Source organism: Coturnix japonica, chromosome 2, assembly GCF_001577835.2.
Source record: "Coturnix japonica isolate 7356 chromosome 2, Coturnix japonica 2.1, whole genome shotgun sequence".
Classification (NCBI taxonomy): domain Eukaryota; kingdom Metazoa; phylum Chordata; class Aves; order Galliformes; family Phasianidae; genus Coturnix; species Coturnix japonica.
Window position 1 is genome coordinate 64,471,593 of NC_029517.1, and position 16,396 is coordinate 64,487,988.

The window sequence follows — 16,396 nt, forward strand, 5'->3', positions numbered from 1 at the left end:
GAGGCTTGTAACGCTCCCTTGCCTTTTATTGCCCTTATTCTTCACATCCTGCCCATCATCTGGGTGATTTTACACCTCCCCCTTGCTCTCCTTCCCATCTATCACACAGTATCTCCCTTTCCCTCTTGCTTCCGCCTCTTCCCTGCTCTGCTCTTGCATTCCAGCTTCCCCTGCTCACCCCCAAAGCGTGTGGGGAGATCAGCATTCCTCCCATGCCTTCAGGCCCTCAGCCCACGTGGCTGCCTGTGACCAGCCAGCAGCTCCCACCCTGGCAGCAGGAGCCCAAACCCGCTGCTCCTTGCATCCAGGTTGAGTTAGCCAGCCAGAACTGCTGACACTTTGGCCAGAGGCTTCAGCCTAACCGAGGGAGGAGAGGAAGGGACAGTGCGAAAGTCCACTGCTGCATTCCAGGAGGTGGAAATTGGTACAGCTGTTACCATGTGGTTAGCTCTCAGCCAAAGTCCTTTCTTTCAAGGTTGTGCTGACAAACTGCAAAAACAACGGCTGAACGCACAGTGTTCAGGGAGCAGTGGGGAACCTGCCCCCAGAAGAAAGGATATGTGATGGGGAAGGTTTAGCATTGTTTGTTTTCAAGTCAAGCCCTTGGCAGGGGCTTGTTGACAAGGGAGAATGAAAGGTGTTGATCCAGAGTACATCTAATGCACTTGACACCTGTGTGTTTCTTCCAGCACAAGTCTTTCAGAATCAGTTCCTAATGAGCAAGATTATGGGAAGACTCCCTGAACACTTTCATCTGCCCCAGGACAGGCTATATGCTGCACACTGGGGCACGTTGCAAGAAGATTTTGTACCTGGAACAAATACTTCCCACCATTCTGCTGTGCCACTCTGCATTCTTTCTGAGGTGCTGGAGTGCATAAATACTCCTGGAAGAATAAATAGATTTCTGCCATCTCAAACTTCGTGTTGGCAAGCCAGAGGCCCTGCCCCAAGCAGGACTCTGTGTGCAACCGGCTGCTTGCGTGCTGGCCAGAGGAAAGAGTTACAGAGCCGTAAAAATAATATTTATTAGAGGGTGACTGACAGCCAGCACAGTGGAACCTTATTCAGAACAGCAGAAAAATCCCCTGTGCTAACTAGCTGATCACTCAAGATTTCCACGGCCATTTCGTTTGATCTCTCACTCAAGTGCCACGTCTACCGGGCAAATGCATTCCCTCCGTTCCCAGATGCCAAGTTTCACTCCAGCGTGTCCAACCCACTGCCTGGTGCTGCCGCACTCTTTCCAAGGGAACTCTTCCCCCTCCCTTCCTCCCTCCTTCCCGCAGGTCCTACTGGTTGCAGCTTGGGGCTGTCTAACGCCTGCGTGATAACAGCGAGAACCAGGATTTCCTGGTATGCCAGAAATGGGTTTGCCACTCCTGCCTGTGTGAAAGGGGTGGGACGGGAGGCAAAGCAGCCACCGGGTGTTAGGCTCTGGGTCGTGTCTGTGCACCTTGACATCCTGCCAGGCTATAATAGGAGAGACCTGTAGGGAGCAACATATGTCAATGTTGGTAATTTTCCTTCCTGCCTTCGCTCCTCGAAACCGCCTCAACTGGATCAACGCCCGCCCCGTTCCTTCTTTGGACAGCCAACGAAGCATGCACACTGCACAAGAGGCTGCCAGCTCTGCTGGAAAATGTACAGACCAAAAGATCACCTGTGACTGCGCAGCCTTGGCGTGAGCCCTTCTGCACGTCTGCAGCTCCTCGCTGCTGCTGCGGCTTTTGGAGGCAGAGGCAGCCGCCTGCGGTGCAGCTGCTGGAAGAGCTCCCTGTTACAGGGCGGGTGGCCCTGGTGCTTGCAGCAGCCTTCCACACCTCCCCACTTTTAGGCTCAGCTGTGCTAACAGTGCCTCCTGTCCACTCGTCTCCTCAGTGATTTCTAGCTTCCCCATCCAGCCACAGTGTTGGTGCACTGCTGGAAAGAGCATCCCTGGATCATTTGCAGCTGGATCTGAGCCAGATGCAGCACTCACACTGGGACCGCAACGTCTTGTACCTCCTTGTGACACCATGCTGCACCGATGTTGCAGCTGAAATGCAGCCCTGCAGCTGGGGAGCTGGGCTGGGAGAGCTCAGCTACACCCTTTTCCAAGGGGCCCCTCAGATTTGGTCTCCTGGACAGGATTACCAACAGTTGCACAGAAGAGCTGCAGTCTCTTGAGGTGTGCAAAGGTTTGAGTAATCCAGCAAGCATCCAGGTTCACTGCCTCCATGGACTAAATTCAGGTGTCACGTCATCTGAGGCTGTCCCAGCCCCAGTTGGGGCCACCCTGGCTAAAGGTTTTGTGTGAAGAAAACTGATAAGTCCCTGGAGCTCCCAGAGCTGCCAAAGCAGAGCTGCTCTGCTTGTCATCTGGCCTCCCTGTGCCAGCCTTACACTCATCTGCCACTCACAATTCAGCCACTTTAATTTTAAATGCCCTATCAAGGCAATCATGGCAAGAACAGAGAAATGCAAACCCACAGAGATCTAGAAGGCACTCTGAGCTGGGATATTGCTTGATTCCTCTGTCGTTGGGAATGATTCAGAAAACCCTGTGTAATCAGGCTCATCTCCTGCCATCTGTTTGCTGAGGCGCTATAGGGACTGGGTATTGTAATGCATTGCATAACAGAGTTGCCTTTGATTTAGTGTACTTTGTGCAATGTGTCCCACTGCCATTGCGCATAGGGATCAGGGTGAGGCTTTCAGGCTTCTCTCTTTGTGGCGTCGTGACTCACTGCGGTGGATGAGGGGGCCTCACCGACCCTATGCATCCCCCCAGCTCTGAGTCAGAGGCTCTGATTACAGGGACATGCTTAGGATTACAGACAAGCTCTCACCCAGAAACCTCCTTCTCTCTGAGCTCTGCCAGCATTGTTGCTAACGGAGGTTTTGTGCTCTCTCAGATGAGTTGGGAAGGATGGAAATTCAGGGACTCTCCGGATGGCCTGCAACTGTATATCAAGGTGTCAGATCAAAGGTACCAATTGATAGCTGGGCCAGTGACACCCAGGTACATAGTGATGGGATGAGATAATCCTGTCCTTTCTCACGCCAGGAAGACATTGTAAAACAAAAACATGCAGTGGCAGCTCATGTAGGTGGGTGATTTGCAGTGTGGCTGTTTGGCATCGGCCAAGATGGCAAGAAACACAGGCATCATTTTGCAAACCTTTAAGTCATCTGCTTGCTGTTGTGGGGAGAAAGCAACCTTGTTTCTTAAAAGCATCGCTCCAGCTCTGCCTGACTCCCCCTTTCACTTAGCTGCAGCAGAAGCCAGAGTGAAGAGTGGCACAAGAACACCCAGACCTTCATGGATGAACATCTCTTGGTGCCCACATCAGGGGCAGAGCTGGCTGAGCCCCTGTTTTTTGAAGGTATTTCTCACCTCCTCAAGTTGAGTTAGACCAATCCCCGGCTAACTGGTATCTGCCATTGAAGAATATCTGCAGTGCCTATGGTCGATGCGCAACCAGCTCTGCTATGCACAGGCAGCACCTCCCTGTTGTGTTTCAGTGTGTTGCCCAGGCTGCCACTGCTGAAATACCTGACCTGGTTTTATGGGGAAGGATGCAGTCACATAAAGCATCAGCATTTGGGAAGTGACTCAGAGAGTCAGCTATAGACTCTGAAATGCACTTAAAAATAAAAGAGAGGAAGAGCTGACATCAAAGTGAATGACAGAGGATCAGAATGCTGTGGATTTCATACTTGGCCAACTGAATTAATGACAGGGAATGAGCCCTACATGTGTGTGTGCACCAGAATATCTCTCCTGCACAGCCAGAAGCTCAGCAGTCTGTGAGATGTTGCAGAGGACCCAGTTGCACCATCTCTCCCCACCTCTTGCTCAAGCTTCCCAGGTGAGCATCTGCCATTGATTCCTATAGCATCAGAGCCAGGCATGTCAGTGCCTGCTGACAGCCACTGCCTTCACCTCCCCGTGGGGGTGCAGAGAGAAAGAGGAGGAACTGCTGGGCTTGCCTGCATGACCCCCATCTCTGTACCCATGGGAAGCATTTACACAGCCCACTTGCTGCTCTGCAGCCACCCTGGCAACAGCAAAGGATCAGTTTATAGCAGGAGAGGAAGTTTACTTTTGGGGAGTTCAGCTGACCATCACTAGCATCAAGCATGGCTGGAAAACAAAAGGCCAGGGGGTGGGAGGAAACACATTTGAAGAAGCTTCCTACGTGCAAAACCAGCCAAGCTTTCTCAATCACCATGAGATGCTGCATCTCCCTCCCCTCGGTCAAAGGCACGGATGCCTGTGCTGGAGTATTATCATCTCCCATCTCTCACAGATGCCTGTGAGCAGGGCAGCTGTAAATCATGGTAACTTGGAGCCATGTTCCCACCTGCAGCACTGTGCTGAAGCCCAGCATGTAGAGGCACAGTACCAGTGCTCACTGGATAAGCAGAGGCTGTCTGCAGGCCTTCACAATGCCTCTTGTGGATGGATGGAAGAATCAGAGAATCATTAAGGTTGTAAAAGACCTCTATGATCATCAGATCCAACTGTCTTCCCATCACCATCATGCTGGCTAAGCCACATCCCTCAGTGCCACATCCCCATGTTTCCTGAACACCTCCAGGGATGGTGTCTCCACAAATCTCACTGGGCAGCCTGTGCCACTGCATCACTGCTCTTTCTGAGAAGAAATATTTCCTCACATCCAATCTGAGCCTCTGCTGTCATAGCTTAAGGCCATGACCTTTTCTCCTATTGCTGATTATCTGGGAGAAGAGGCCAACCCCCCTCCTCATTTCAACTTCCTTTCTGAGAACTGTAGAGAAATATCTAGCACCATTCATCTGCTCTGCAGGTAAAGCAGCAGAAGTGCATGTATTCAGAGTGAGGTGCCCTATGTAGGGGCATGGGGGCCCAGCTGTGCCACTAGTGGTACCCTGATAAAACCTGAAATGACAATTGTGCCCAGGGAAACAATCAATTTCCAAACACTGAGGCATACTCCCAAGGCAGCTCACCTTCACCTGCATGGCTCCTCACTCTGTTGTATCTCTATTTGCAGATGGAAAGCCACCAAGTGGCAGGAATACTGCCCAAGAGCTGCTGTCAGCTCTTGTAACACTGGCCTGATGTCAGAGTCCAGTCACCCTGGGGAATTGCATTTCCTCAGGGGAAGAAGCAATAAACATAGCATCTCTGCAGCTCTGAGGGAAAACAGACCACGTCCTGTAGTCAGTCTCTCCCCAGCAGTTCCCATCACTGGCCCTGAAGCAGCAGAAAAGAAAGGGTTCTTTTGGGAATTGAGGGCAACGGGCTGCTCTAAAATAAGATCTATCCCCAGCTGAACAACCCTGATGCCCACAGCACAGGAAAAAGTGCTCAGAACATGCTAAAATCCTCAGCTGAGCTCACCATTGGGCATCACAGTCCAGAGTGAACGAGTGGTACCTCACACATGTGTATGTGCAGGCAGAGCTTGGGAGAAACACGGGAAATACACAAGTGAGAAAGTATGTGTCAGCCAAAAGACCAAGCTTAGCATAGAGGCAGCAAGCCATTGCCTTGGAGAAGAGGACATGGAAGGGCATGGAGAGGAAAAAAGGAAAGCCACAACAAGGCAGTACCGTGTGGAAAAGAGATGTGGAAGAAGACCTTAGAGACAAAGGAGTGGAACAAAGCTGGCTACTCTTTAAGGATGCCTTTCTGAGAGTGCAAGAGCTCTCCATCCCTCAGAATAAGAAAGCAGGCAGGGGAGGCAGGAAATCAGCATGGCTTGGCAAAGACCTGTTGGTCAAACTGAGGGAAAAGAAGGGCAAGTACAGACGGTAGAAGTGAGGGTGTATCACCTAGGAAGAATACAGGGATGCTGTCCGGACTTGCAGAGATGGGATTAGGAAAGCCAAGGCACAGATGGAACTGAACTTGGTGAGGGATGTTAAAAACAACAAGAAGGGATTCTACAGGTACACAGGTCAGAAAAGGCAAGTCAAAGAGAACGTACCTCCTATGCTAAATGGGAAATAATGACTGGCTACAACAGATACAGAGAAGGCTGAGGTGCTCCATCAATTCTTTTCCTCAGTCTGATGGTCAGGATTCTCACATACCTGAACCTCACAATCCTGAACCTGAACCTCTAGATGGGAAATAGGGGAGCAAACTAAGACTGACTCATGAGAATGAATGTGTCTAAGTCCATGGGGCCAGATTCATGCATCCCAGAGTCCTAAGAGAGATGTCCTGGTTGCCGAGCCACTCTCCATCATATTTGAAAAGCTGTGGCTGTCAGGCATGACATTTCCAGTCCATGGTGACTGGAAAAAAGGGAAACATTGCTCCTATTTGCAAGAAAGGTAGGAAGGAGGACCCAGGGAACTACAAGTCAGTGAGCCTTACCACTGTGCCTGGGAAGATCATGGAACAGATCCTCCTGGAAAACATGTGAATGCATGAGGGTTGAGCAGGTGATCCAAGACAGCTGGCACAGCTTCACCAAGGGTAGATTGTGCCTGACCAACCTGGTGACCTTCTATGATGGAGTGATGGCATCAGTGGACAAAGGAATAGCAACTGATATCATCTACCTGGACATCTGCAAGGCCTTTCAGAGGGGCAGACCTGTAGGATGAAGGCTGTGTGTGTGTTTGAGGGTGATCTCCTAGGAGATTTTCCCCAGGCTTGGGTGTTGCCCAAGGAAATATGAGCTGATATCTGCACTGCTTCACTCCCGAGCTCATCATCAGGGAGGGCTCTCCTGAGCAAACTTCTCAGGTAGGTTTCAATGCTGCTGGCAGCACCCATCTGCACACATATCTTCCAGTGTCCTCAGTGTCACTCAATTCTCATAAAGCCTGCTGTATCCCTGGTCACAGGGCAGTCAGGCTTGATCTCCTTACTGAGATTAACAGCCTCCCTCAAGATGCCTTGAGGTCATGGGGAGTCTTCCCACAAGCTTGGCTCCAACTCAAGAACTCATGTAGGTGATCAAGGGGGGAATCACCACCCTGGGCTCAGATCTGTTGCTCCCCCAGCTCCCCACATCTGCCCACATGCAGCTCAAAGGGATGCTGCAACACCAGCCAAACCAGGCCACCTCGTCTGCAAAAAGCAGGAGGACACCTGTATGAATGAGGCACCTTCAATGCAGTCAGTGATGGCTCAAAACCTCAGCACAGCTCTTTGGAGATAGTACAAGGGAATAGAAGGGGCCGAGGAGGTAGAAAAAGTGTTTTTGACGTTCCTTTATTAAGAATGTATGAAGGAAAATACCCTGAAATAACCATCAGGATTGGCAGTATCTGGGTGCAGGCAGAGTGTATCTCCAACTAAGGCTGAAATATAAACCAAGATAAGTCTCACAAGATGTCGCATAAAGGTGCCAAAATGTGAGCTTTGGTACTGGCTCACCATCTGCCTCTAGGTACATGTAACAACACAGAAATATCATTTGCATGTGTTTGCAGATATAATTGGTCAGATAAGAGGTAAGGATGATATGGAAAAGGTCTGCATAGGAACCAGAAATGTTAAAAACAGGCATCTCCATCTTTGTTACTATTACTACTTCATATAGAATTAATGCTTTCATTGGTTAGGCCAAAAGTGGTCATCACAGATGGTAGAAATAATCAAAAGAGAAATAATTGGAAGGTTGTTATTTATAAGTTTTTCTATAGCCTGAAGAGGCTGAAGAGCTGACCCTGAGCATTGCAATGTGATCTGATGCAGGATGAACTCCTTTGGAAATGCAGCAGCATCAGCCTGTTCAGATTGAACAGAGGAGAGTCTGAGAGCAAGTCATGTTTGAGACACTCAATGGGAGATGAGGAGAGTTAAACTCTACCACAGGCACGTCCAACCCATAACCCATAGGCAGTGTGCCACCCAGCACAGCTTGCACTGTGGCTGCCCCCTGTCCTGCACCACTGTGGTGATGGCTTTCCCTGCCAGGCATCCTGGCCTGGCCTACAGCATGTACTTATTGCTCACAACAACCACACAGCGGTGTGCTATCAGCACTGTCTGAGCTGAAACCAGGGCACAGGGAGGGTGCAGCACAGCGCTGACTCAAGTGATATCATAATAATTGTTTAGGCATTGTGATACACTGCCTAAACTCAGTTGTGTAAACAGTAAAAAGTGTGTGTTTTCCATGTAGCCAGATCCTCATGGAGGGAAGTTTTGTTCATCCCTTGTATTGCTCCAGGGGGTCTCTCTGGTGTCTGGCACTTCCTGCCCCTGGAAACCATTGCTTCTTTTTGCAGCTTGTTTGTGACTGCTTCCTTTTATGCCTGCCTTAGCCTAGCTCCCAATTACAAGGGGCCACTTCCTTTTCTGCTGGGGGACACTTCCACTTTCACGGTCTCATGTGCTGGCACACTCTGCTTGCATTTAGGTTCCCAGCTTTGCACAGAGGAGTTTAAAGACCCTGTGGAAGCTACGCCACGTTTCAAGAGGATGCTACTATTCATACAGAGCAGGGAAGCCCTTACTAAAAAAGTAAAAACAACTACATCTTTGTTCCTATTTCTCGACAGTGTCCCTTTAACAGCACTCAACAGCTGTTAAATGGGATAATCGCCTGTTATCCTCATGTCATTAATTCAAATGCTAATGGTTGTCAGTGCATAAGAGGTTATTCAGCCATCCGGCACCCCAGGTACACTGTGCATGAGATGGATGCTGAAGTGATTAAGCGTCCTTTTGGGACTCTAGAAACATTTAAAAGAAATGCTTCCAGATGAACTTGGAGAGGAGATAATGGCCAAGATGGAAAGAGAAACTGGGCAGGGAGGATGCCAGCAGGAAGGATTTGTGCATTTTGATCCTCTGAGGTGCTCCATCCATCCCTAAGCTGAGAGACCCCAAGCCTGCTCCAGCATGAGCACAACCCCGTATGCCAGCAGATTTAGTCAAGGCTGAATTGGATTTGAGCTCAGCTGCCCTGGCCTTGTACCTCCAGTCCCCTCAGAGCATCATTCCCAGCAGTACAAACTCCACGTCTTCACCAACAAGTTACTTATGCCCCAGGAAAGCTGTTCTTCTTGCACATTTAAATATATATATATATAGACAGAGAGATCTGTTGCTATGACAGTGGTGTGGGTTACAACCAACAATTTTAGCCGCACTAAGCTTAAAACAGCAACTAAGTTAACAACTGCTCTGCTTCCTCCCGGGACACACAGGGCCGGATGCAGGCTGCCAGCTCACGGGTGCAGCCAGGCCTCTTCCCTGCGGGCTCAGGGAGGCCACCATACTGAAGCATTCCATGCGGCCTGCAGGGCTGACCCAGTTTCTCCCTGGAGCTGTCATGGCAACCCGCACGGTGTGATCTCTTGTTGCCTGGAAGCAAGGCCCTGAGAAGTGCTGGGGGATGAGCAGGAAGGGGCTTGGCTTTTTGCTCCTCCTGCACACAGCTTCTTTGGCCTGCCTCAGTGGTGTAGCAAAGAGGCTGCCTTCTCCTTGCTCCCATCCCTGTGAACACACGAGGCTGTCGCCCACCCAGAGCAAACACAGATGTGAAGGCCGTCAAGCAGGGCTTCATCCTCAAAACCCATCAGCCTGAGTGGGAGGGGAAAAATGCTCCACACTGTGGGGCAGACGCCCAAAAATCGCTCCTTTTGTCATGGAGAGCAGGCAAAGAAAAAAGAAAAGCTGGCTGTGAGGTTTGATTTATAAAGGGAAATTTTAGTGTGCCCAGCCTGGCTAAGCAATATCAAGAACAAGGAAAGTGAGAAGCAGCCAGCAAGTACCGGAAGGGCCCTGGCAGCAGGGAAAAAAAAAGGCACCAGTGTGCTTGCAGGCAGCAAGAAGTGCAGAAAGCACACACGCTAAGTGGGAGTGCTGGGATGACATTTGAAAAAGGGGAAGATTTCTGCAGAGCAGCAGGAAAAGCTTCATGACAGCGAGATGTATGCGCTGGAGCCATCCCTCAGGAGCAGCCCTGGAAGCCTCATCACTTGGCATTGGAGAAGCGAGCCGGAGGAGAGCTGCAAGCCCTGGAAAGGCCTCAGCCCAAGCTCGCTGAAGTCAACAGCCAGGCGTGCATTAGCTGCAGGAGGTTTGGCTCAGGGAGAACTTTGCAGCCAGGGTTGAGCCTGCAGAGAAGAGAGGGGCTTTGGGAGATGATGGTGTGATAGAGGATCTGGGATGAGTGGCTTCTGCACGATGAGAGCTGGGAAGTAAATGGGGATGGGGAAAGAAAGCATCCCTTCTCCTTTAAGGCAGCATATCTGCCAGTGAGGAGCTGCTCCGCTCTGGCCGTGGCACAGAGTCAGGGCTCAGGCTTCTGTTAGCCTGGGCCCCTGGGAAGGCCAGCTGCCAAAAGGATAAAGAAGGGCAATTTTGCTTTAGTCAGGAGGTAGAGCATGGGTGGGTGGGAAAGAAAATGAGGGAGCGAGGGGGTGAGCACACACAAGAGAGAAAACACATGCACCACGTACTAGATGCTGAGCAGCAAGCAGCCAAGCAGGAAGGAGCTTGGATGTGGGGGCAGAGGCAATGGAGACAGACAGGAGCCATGGCTCCACTTCCCTCCTAGCAAGGAACAGCCTTGCCCCCAAACAGCACTACAGATGTCCTTGAAGCTCCCTAAGACACCAGCCTTTCCCACCACAACAGGAACTTCTCATAGGCAAAATGCTTGTTTGGATTGCCCTTACAACTGGCACAGCCTCTAAAGCCTGATGCCAGCTTCCCATCCCATGTATACTCCTCCTGTCTCCCCAACAAAGGCACCTGTGCTTAAAAGGCAGCCACTGAGTCATGCAGGAGATGGCCAGGTGTGGGCAATTAGAGGGCTAACCAAGCTGTGTGTACAGAAGTCCTGAAAGTGCTTGGTGTTTTTTCTACCCTTCACTGCTTTTTTGCTGCTGTATCCCACTATTTCAGTGTGCTGTCCCGTCCTTCTAAACAGCAACATCCACAGGGCAGGAAATGACAGCCTGCACTATGGCCAAGCCAACAGAAATAAATGGCGTTAAAGTGGAAAGCCTAATTTAAGAGGAAAGCACATGGTGGAGAGTTTACACTTATTTCCAGTCCAAGCATTGCAAAGCCAGGGAAGCCAGAGTTAAAGTTATGCCTAAAATAAATCCAAACTTGTACAAGTGTGGCAGTGCGGAACTAAGAAGTACAAACAACCTGAATTCTGCCCTGCAGTGACACATAACCATATGATTGTGATTAAAATATTTCAGTACTTGCGCTCCTACACTAGATTACCCTGATAAATACAACGTTTCTTCATATTCCCTTCACTTGTCCTTGCTCCAGCAAGCCTCTGCCCCAGATTGTGACAACAGCACTGATTTTCCTGCCTGCCAGGAATGGCAATACATGTGGCAGGTACATTGCATCTGCGATGGGAGCCTGGGGCTCACGTATCAGAAATCATTCCTGCTGCCACTGAGCCCCAGGCTGTGGGAGGAGAGTTGAGCCCTGCATCGAGACTGCTGAGGAAAAGGGAAGGCTTTCCCTCACACCTCGTGTACCGCTGTATTCTACACCCACATCGTTATTTTACAAGCCCTATTAAAACCTGGATTTTCAAGTGCCGAGAATATAAAAGGGAGACAAAGAAAAATCATCTGGATAAACAATTATGGCTTTTTGTCAAGGATTTGGGAGATAATCGAGTCCAGATCTGTTCCATGCTCATATTTACATGCAAAACTGTACTTACTGAGCTAAAAAAATAAGTCTGATTAGCATCAGGAGCCAGCTGTGCCAGCAGCTGGGTGAATGCAAGCCCTGAGGAGCTAAGAGGGGCTTCCCATGCTAGCAGAGGGCAGAGCCTGACCCCCAATACCTGCAATGGCCACATAAGGGCTGCTTCTGCCCCGGCTGTCCTCCGGCTTGGTCTGAAATGCCTCCACAGAAGTCCTATTTAATAGGAATGTGGGTGGCCTGAATCGTCCCCATGTGTTTAAATATTGGGCATGAAGTTACAGCCATTCCCTTGTTTGCACTTAGGCTGCTGGGCAGCAGGAATACCCTTGGCATTACTCAGAAGCAGACGTATTAATAAGCTGGCAGATATTTCATCGTTTACAGTTGATCATTCTGTCGTTTGCATAAATACACACATGCACACCCCATCTCTGCTTCTTTCTCTATTGACTTCCTGCAGGTTATTTTAATCTGCCTTTCTCTATCACTTTACCAGGTTTTCTCCTTGACTGATTAGAAGAGCAGCAGACCTTTTGCATGTTACATGAACCCCAATGACAGCACTGGTAGTATTATTTCTTTGTGACCTGTATGTCTAATGGATGCTAATCGTGAATTTATTGAACAAAACATTAGAGCTTTTACTCAGATAATGCTCTACAGTGGAGTCAATGGGAGCCAGTTTGGATGTCATTATTTGGTGTGTGAATAGAGCAGTTTTTCATCAGGGGAAAAAAAATAAAGAAAAAAAAAAAAAGAAAAAGCTTTATTTGCTGACAGTGAAGTTTCTTGTGGGAATGCATCACTTTTTTAATTAAATTTTCATCTGGAAGTTTTTTTCTTTTCAGGTCAAAAAAGGAATTTCTGGTCAAAACCATAGCGGGAAAGAACACACAGGAAGCCAGGCTGTGATCCGAGCCCAGCAGAGCGTCCCATATTCCAGCGATGGAGCCAGCAGCTGCCCTGCCACGCAGCCACCCCTCAACTGGCCGCCCACACCCTGTGCACCAGGAGCATCCCCAAGCAGCAGAGGATCCACTGCTGCAATGTGATCTGAGAGAAGATGCCCAGTCCCACCCACCTTCCCTTTTATACTGGCAAACTGCTTTTAGGTAAAGCATCAGTTGTGCTTTAGCATTGCCCTCCATCCACGTGGCACAGCTCAGCCAGGAAGCGGGATGTGGGACGTGGTTGTGACCTGCTCCTCAGTTCACCGCAGTAAGGATAAGTCACAAGCGCTGCAGCTCCTTCACCGCAGCAGAAGAAGAATTGAACGTTGTCAGAAAGGATCAAAATCAGGCCTGGCACATGTGTTTGTGCGTGTGTGTGTGTGTGGTTTCACAACACCTCCCTCTCCACCCCGGCAGCCACACCAGTTTCCTCAAAGAAAAGCAGAACAGTGAAGCATAGACCCAATGCTCTGCCGTGATGTATTAGAGCCTTGTTTTTCCCACTGCTTGAAGAACTGACCCAGCCCCCTCAAATGTTCCCAGCATATTTGGATTGTGAGTCAGAGACCACAATGGAGATACTTGCCTGGCTTGACAAAGTTTAAGCATCTCCTGCCAAGTAGTAATCGCTGATTTTTGCTCCGTCACTCATAAGCCCTGCTCCTGCTGCCCTACCCATGCAAACACATGGTCTCATTCAGAAAGCAAGGGCTGCCTCTCGGCTGCTTATCTGCAGCATCTGCAGCTCTCGTGCAGAGCAAGATGGGAACCTGCAGGTATCCGTGGTCAAAACAAGGGAGAGGGCACACTGAAAGAACAGCAGCAATACTGAAAAGAGAGGAAAGCAGGAAGGGCTTCATCTTGGCAGTCAGGGTCTAACATTCAAAATAAAGTCAATACAGAGATTTCCATGCACTGGGCAAGCAGTTCACTTTGCTGAAGAGTTAATCCATGAGGGCCCATATGCACTTGGCCATCACAAGCAGTACTGCAGTAACCTTTGGCAAAAGGGAGCAGCCAGGAGCAGGAAGCATTAACTGTGTCATTCGCCATAGATGAAGCCACCTGCTGCCATAAGTTAGCATCCAAAGAAGCAAAATATTTTTGCTGCTCTTTGCCCTGCAGATGCAAGAGGGCTGCAGCTGTGAGTAAGCCTTTCCTCCCAGCCATGCTGGGCTGCGGCGCTGCCACTCATCAAGAAGGCATGCAAGGTCGCTCTGCCTTCCAGCACATTAACCCAGCAGTACCCAAAAACTTCATCTTCCCCAGTGTTTTTTATTCACTGCAGTTTTCCCTTGCAGCACCAGCAGAAATGCTGCCATCCAGGGGCAGAGGTGAGAGCAAATACAACGTGGGGCTGGGCAGATGGGATAAAGCACATGCCCTGTCCAGAGCCAAGCCCTTTCTGTATCTAAAGGTGTGCTATAAGAAAGAAGGGGACAGACTCACCAGCGGGATGTGCTGTGATAGGACAAGGGGAAATGGTTTCCAACTAAAACCAGAGAAATCTAGATTAGATATAAGGAATAAGTTATTTTACAATGTGGGTGGTGAGGCACTGGCACAGGTTGCCCAGAGAGGTGATGAAAGCTCCATCCCTGGAGACATTCAAGTCAGGCTGGACAAGGCACTGAGCAGCCACATCTCACAGTAGGAGCCCCTGTTCATTGCAGGGAGGTTGGACAAAATGTCATCTAAGGGCCCTTTCCAACTCAGATGATCCTGTTCCACTCATCTGTCATAAATCTTCTAATTCTTATTTTTTAGTTAGCTATTTTCTCTTCTCTTTCTCTTGGAACATAAAGCCAAGATCCCCCAGCTACCTATCTATCTCAGTGCTCTGGCAGGGAGGCATGAGGCCTTCCAGGAAATCCCCATGCATCACCCTGTGAGGCTTGAGCTGGCAGCACCAAACCCTCCAGCACTCCAAAGAGCTGTGTGTGTCTGTGCTTGCTTCCTTGCTTGACTTTCCTTTTCTTTCCACCACAGCTAGAATTCATATTTCTACTGTGGTTCTATGCTCTTACTTGCACCACCAAGAAACTGTGCCCACTGTCTCTTTCATTGCCAGGCCCAGCACAGTGGGCAGAAGTGAAGTTGCCTGTGTTTTCTGACAGCTGGGCTGCAAGATGGGAGAGAGATGGGAGCTTCTGGGTTCTGAGATGCTTGAGAAGGACGGAGGTGACTTCAGGTGTTCCTTGCCTTGCTCCACAGAAGTGCTGCTTTCACTTCTGCAACACCTGCTGCAGGGAGAATGGGGGTGGGACATTGGAGCAGCAGGAAGAAAAACTTCAAGCAAGATCTTCTCATTTCTTTAACAGTTATCCTTGAAAAAAAAATAAAATAAAACAAAAGAAACTATGGAAATATAGGGGGTGAACCAGTCCAAGTGGACTTCACGTAATAAATGCAAACATGGCACTTTGACATCTCTCAGCTTTTTAGGAGGGGGTGTGTTTGACTGAAGTCATAGCTGAAGTCACAGACAGAGACCCAGGAACTTTATGATTTCCCTTCCAGCTGCTCCTCAAGCTTGACGTTCCAGGGCTGCGGTGTCCTGATGACAAATCTCAGCCTTGTTAATATGAAGATAAAACGTTAATGACTCGTCTTAACCTCCCACACCCCGAGCATGTGCTGCCCTGAGCTGTGCACACATGCTTGCCTCTCCCATTGCAGTCCTGTGATACCCAGACCTGTGCTCCACCCCACAGGCTGCCCTATAGCACAGGAGAACATCCAGGAGGAGCATGAGAGAAAGCAAAAGAAACTAAGCTGAACTCTGCAATCACAGAATCACAGAATCACAGAATGACCCGGGTTGGAAGGAACCTCAAGGATCATGTAGTTCCAACCCCCCTGCCTGGCAGGGCCACCAAACATATACATTTACTTGCAATGTGCAACAAGAGGCTGGATCCTAAGACCTTCCAACTCAGAGGGTTCCCAAAGCCTCTACAGGGCTTTGTTTGCAAACAGTAAAAACAGTGTTAAATACTGTGGCAGCAGGAATGGATCCTGCAGTCCTGGCTGATGGGTCAGAGTGCTGAATAAGCCCATAAAGGGGACTTTGCCAGGACAGCTACATTGGGAAAGCCATGAAACGCTGCTCGCTGACCTGATTATTGTGCAATCTGGTATCATCCGTGAGCAACAAAAGGTGCCCAAGAAAAACTGCACCAGCTAGTGCTATTGATCAACAACGAGCTGAGTGCTGTAGTACAACAGAAGGAAGGGATGCCACCCAAATGGACCTGAACAATCTGGAAAGGCAGGCTCATGTGAACCTAATGAGATTCAACAAGGCCAAGCACAAGGTGCTGCGCTTGGGTGGGGGCAATCCCATATATGAGTAGAGTCTGGGAAAATAACACCTTGAGAGCAGCCCTAGTGGATGGAAAGCTGTACATGAGCCAGCAGTGTGCTTGGAGCCCAGAAGGCCAACAGTATCCTGGGCTGCATCAAAAGAGGGGTGACCAGCAAGGAGAGGGAGGGGATTGTCCCTCTCTGCTCTGCCCTCGTGAGGCCCCATCTGGAGTAGCATGTCCAAACCTTGGACCCTCAGCACAACAAAGATGTGGAGCTGTTGAAGCAGGCCCAGAGGAGGACCACAAAGACGATCAGAGGGCTGGAGCTCCTCTCCTATGAAGACATGCTGAACAAGCTGATCTTGTTCAGCCTGGAGAAGAGAAGGCTCCGAGGAGACCTCATTGCAGCCTTCCACTACTCAATGGGAGCTTATAAGCATTAAGGGGAGAGCCCTTCCCAAAGCAGATGGTTGGAACTGGATGGGCTTTAAGGTTCCTTCCAA

General features: G+C 49.6%; 1 long non-coding RNA gene across 1 annotated transcript; it reads left to right on the forward strand.

The window, feature by feature from the left end:
• Nucleotides 1-6,531: 6,531 nt before the first annotated feature.
• Nucleotides 6,532-13,500, forward strand: LOC107309582. The gene is made up of 2 exons (XR_001553238.2): nt 6,532-6,733; nt 12,484-13,500. It is a non-coding gene; the product is annotated as an uncharacterized LOC107309582 (long non-coding RNA).
• The last annotated feature ends 2,896 nt before the right edge of the window (nt 13,501-16,396 follow it).